Source organism: Gossypium arboreum, chromosome 7 (assembly GCF_025698485.1).
Source record: "Gossypium arboreum isolate Shixiya-1 chromosome 7, ASM2569848v2, whole genome shotgun sequence".
NCBI lineage: Eukaryota > Viridiplantae > Streptophyta > Magnoliopsida > Malvales > Malvaceae > Gossypium > Gossypium arboreum.
Genome location: NC_069076.1, coordinates 22,344,078 through 22,349,090, shown reverse-complemented (window position 1 = coordinate 22,349,090; position 5,013 = coordinate 22,344,078). Strand labels below are relative to the sequence as shown.

Sequence of the window (5,013 nt, the reverse complement as noted above, 5' to 3'; positions counted from 1 at the left end):
GACTTAGTAGTAAACTTTGAAAGTACGATAGGGAAATATGTGATGACTAATTAAAGCATGCATGCAAAATAATGGACTTGCATGTCAAATTCCCCCTTTTTACAAGTAATGGCCGGCCATGACAAAGAATATGGGTTAAACATGTCATGAAACATGTTTTGTTGGGCATTAGGGAGAAAATCATAAACAAATAAGCATGGGTGAGAAAAGAATGAAAAAAAATGTGTGTGAGAGAGTAGCATTCCCCCATTGCCGTGCAACCAAGAGGAGAAAACAAAAAAAAAAAACTTGTTCATCCTTTCTCATCTTTTTAGCCGAAAAAGCCGTTCGACAACATCCGAGGTAAGTCCTCAAGAAGTGACCTTACTTGAATTATGTGAGATGAAATATGGATGTGTATGATTATTGATGTATGTGTGCATGAGAAATTGAATGATATCGGGCTAAGCCCAAGACAATTATGCTGGAAATTATATCCGGTTAAGACCGAAGGCAATTGTGCTAGTGGCTACATCCGGCTAAGACCAAGGCATTCGTGCGAAGTTATTCTATCCGGCTAAGACCAAGGCATTTGTGCACTTGATTATATCCGGTTATATTCAAGAATCTTGGGCTGGAGGTGAGTGTTGGTTGCTGAAATGAATTTAATTAGTACACTCGGACAGCCCAAAGGATAAGGTACGTTATATGTGCATTGGAAAGTCGACGTGTTTGAGCAACATTCGCTCAATCGACTAATGAATTTCAGTTATTGAATTGATTGATGCTTTGCGAACTTATATAATGATGAAGTATGAAGTAAGAATGTGTATTAATGAAATGATGCATTTGGCTATGTGAATGTATTGCTGTAAATTATAGTTCATTATATTCCTTGAGACTTACTAAGCATAAAAATGCTTACCCGTTGCTTTGGCTCTTAGTTTTCTAGATTTCGCTCGAGGCAATCGGATTTGGGATCGTTGAAGTCAAGTCATCCACACTATCAAGCCTCCATTTTGGTATAAATTTTTGTTTGAACTTGAGATGGCATGTATAGGACTACCCTTGTTTGTTAAATATGTTGTAATGTAAGTATGTACGGCCGTGCGAAAATGGCTCGAAAAGGGAAGTATGAACTTAGACTAATTGTGGGTTGTATGTATATATTTTGTGTCATGATGTGGCTATGGCTTGGAAATGAGAATGTTGGTCATATGATCAGCCATTGGCACGGTTAAAATGATCATATATGAACCTATGTATGGTAAGGCTAGTTGAATCATGGAGACCACCAAATAGGTGAGTCCTATCTTAAAACAGATGCTGCCAGCTGCAGTGGCGTGAATGTGAAAAATCACCAAAATTCATAGGAATGGAATTAGATAGTGAATAAGCTATGTAAATGAACCTTGATGAGTCTATTTTCATATGGAAGAAATGAAACGGTCATAGGAGTTACAGGTTAAGAGATATTAAAGCTATTGTGAGACAGGGCCAGAATGGTTTCTGGGTTCCCTGTCGCAACTTTAAAATTCACTATAAATTATCCAAAAGAATTAGGAGATATATCTTATATGTACAGATTCCATTTTGAGTCTAGTTTCATTAGAAACAAACGACACCAGAATTAAAGCCCTGTACAGAGAGATATTCAAGTTATACCGCGCGAAGGTCGGAGCAGTCGATCCCTGTAACAGGGTAACTTTAACTAATAAACTGTACCAATTGGCCCGACCAAAATCCTAGAAATAAATCCATGGATGGATATATGAGTCTAAATTCAGGAAAATTTACGAAACCAGTTTCCGAGTTTTGAAACTCGAGATATGATTTTTAAGGCGACAGTGACGCAGTTTTCCAGCCTGACTGGAAATGTCAAATTGGTGGGCAAAAACATGTGAACTTGGTTTGTTAACCCTCGGGTCCGACACCGGCGATGGTCTCGGGTTTTGGGGTGTTACAAGTTATGAAACTGAAAATCAGGATCCGTAAATTTTCCCTAAATCTGGACTCATATATCTATTTATTGATTTTTTTCTAGAATTTTTAGTCTAGCCAATTAGTACAGTTTATTAGTTAAAGTCTCCCCTGTTTCAGGGTTTGACTACTCTGACCTCTGTGTATTACGAATCAGATATCTCCCTGTACAGAGCTTAAATGACTATGTCGTTTGTCTCTAATAAAACTAGACTCAATAAGGAATCTTTACATATAAAGCATGACTTATAATTATCTTTGTAAAATTTATGGTGAATTTCCAAAATCAGAACAGGGGATCCAGAAATCGCTCTGGCCCTGTTTCACAAAAATTTAAACATCTCATAAAATATAGCTCATATACCTGTTTTACTTCATCCATATGAAATATACTCATCAAGCTTCGATTCCATAACTTATTCATTATTGAATTCCATTTATACTATTTTTAGTGATTTTTCAAATTCATGTCATTGCTGCAGCAATATTCTGTTTTAAGGCTAATTTCATCTTTTCATGAGTTACTATGAACTAGATAACCTATTAAACTTCCATGATATCAAACATGATCTAAATTTAACCATCACCATGACTTATCAATATCAAACATTTTCTCAACCAATCATGGCCATATCATAAAATTATTTACACAAAATAAATATATTGCTATACATGCCATACTTAAGTTTTACAAGCCATTTACCTAGATGAAAGTCCTTTGGATAGTGTGATCGAACCTTCGACCCGTCCCGATTCCCGAGCTGGCTTGTTCAAAACTACAGTAAATAAAGAGGAGGGAGTAAGCATTAATGCTTAGTAAGTTCATATGTAAATAACAAGTAACATAACAATACAAATATACCAAACAACTTTAGCATGGTATCACCAAAACATATATCATATTTCTAAACATCATTCATCATCTTACTACCTTATCGTTGTTGTATCTATTATCAACCCGAGGGTTAAGAACATACCTATCCAAAGTGTCCATTTCACAACACTTACCAAAATGTCGCTTGCATCTTAAGTGTTCTTTCATTTCACTAGAAATTTCACCCGTTGGACACATCGGAATACAACTCAGATACACGGATAATTTGCACATAAGTGCCTCATATGTAATCAAGAAATCATGTAACCCGCCCCTAAGTGAACTCAGACTCAACTCAACGAGCTCGGGCGTTCGCATCTATAGGTGAACTCGGACTCAACTCAACGAGTTCGGATGCCTAGTTACATTTCACGAACTCGGACTCAACTCAACGAGTTCGGACATTCGCATCCATAAGTGAACTCGGACTCAACTCAACCAGTTCGGATGCTCAACCATCCTAGTGACATGTCACTTGTATCCTAATCTATTCCTAAGGTTCAAATGGGCTTTTTTCCTCGATCTCACATTGCCGTCTTCCATGGAATATCGGAACCGATACTCGGTAGCAATTCATATTTATCAAGTAGTAAACATAATTTGCATATTACTCAACATTAACCACAAAGCATAATATTTCACGATAAAAAAATCAGCATATCATATAATTAACATCAATAACTTAAAAATAACAATTATGCTACATTATTTACACATGAACTTACCTCGTATGCGAAAATTACTACTTTTACCATTTCGTCCACAACTTGGTATTTTTCCATTTTAGCCCGAATTTTAGTTTTCCTTGCTCTATCATTTAAAATATAGTCTAATTACGACTCACATTATTCAAATTGACCCAAAATCATATTTTGGCAAAATTACAGTTTTGCCCCTAAACTTTTGTATATTTACACTTTTGCCCCAAAGCTCGTAAATTAAACTTCAGCCTATTTTCTTATGTTTTATGACATGCTGATCATTTTTCCCTTCTATGGAAACATCAAATTCTCAATCTAACATGTACTTATGACTATTAGATATTTTTACCGATTAAGCCCTTTTGCTCGTTTTCACTTAAAACTGAGTAGTACAAGTTGTCTAACATAATTTAAAACCTCATATTCTATCATAAAACACCAAAATACACAAATTTCACCTATGGGTATTTTTCCAAATATGAATCCTAGTTTGAATTATTGCTAGCATAAGCTTAATCGAGCTACCGGGACTCCAAAAACGTAAAAATCATTAAAAACGAGGCTAGAACGGACTTACAATCGAGCTTGAAAGCTTGAAAAACCCTAGCCATGGTTTCTCCATGCTATATTCGGCCATGGGGTTGAAGATGAGCAAAATTGGCTTTTAATTTTGTATTTTAATTCATTTTACCCCTAAATGACCAAAATGCCCTTACTGCTAAACTTTCCAAAAATTCCATCCATGTCCAATTTTTGTCCATAGACTTAGAAATTGGTAAAATTTCTATTTAAGACCTCCTAATTAATATTTCAAAACAATTTCAGACTAGAAACTTCTAGAATGCAAGTGTTGCAAATTATTCGATTTAGTCCCTAATTTCAATTTAAGCACTTTATGCATAAAATTTCTTCACGAAATTTTCACACAATCATGCAATCATATCATAGACCTTAAAATAATCATAAAATAATTATTTCTATCTCAGATTTTATGGTCACGAAACCACTATTCCGACTAGGCCCAAAATCAGGATATTACAACTCTCCCCCCCTTTAGGGATTTTCGTCCCCGAAAATCTTACCAGAAATGTGGTCTTCACTTAGATTCCTCAATTTCATATTCGGTGCTGAAGAAATTTCACTCAGGCAGTGCCTCCAATATATCTCATTAATTTCTCATATATTCTGAAAGTTTACGAACTCATCTCTTAATTGTTCTTAAATTTTCAACCCTTCTCCGTTTCCCTTGTCATCTTGACATAAAACCAGATCTCAATTTGGTTAATGGAGACTAGAATTCCAAGAAATTCAACAATCAAAAAGACCTGAAATTCCATGAATCTGATGAGTAGGAATTCATTCAATACTGATATGATTTATAGATCTCGCCAAACATTTAACAATAGGATACATCATATTTTCCTCTTTCCGCCATGGAAATAATTTTGATATGGCCTCAAGAATAATCCTTCTCATTTC

At 35.3% G+C, this 5,013-nt stretch overlaps 1 long non-coding RNA gene across 2 annotated transcripts; it reads right to left on the bottom strand.

The window, feature by feature from the left end:
* Positions 1 to 2,516: 2,516 nt before the first annotated feature.
* On the bottom strand, positions 2,517 to 4,183 carry LOC128295273 (uncharacterized). 2 transcript variants are annotated; one of them, XR_008285620.1, is made up of 2 exons: positions 4,112 to 4,183; positions 2,517 to 2,735 (listed from the first exon to the last, which is right to left on the bottom strand). It is a non-coding gene; the product is annotated as an uncharacterized LOC128295273 (long non-coding RNA). The 2 variants fall into 2 exon arrangements; XR_008285621.1 differs by lacking the exon at positions 4,112 to 4,183 and adding an exon at positions 3,559 to 3,608.
* Positions 4,184 to 5,013: the final 830 nt, after the last annotated feature.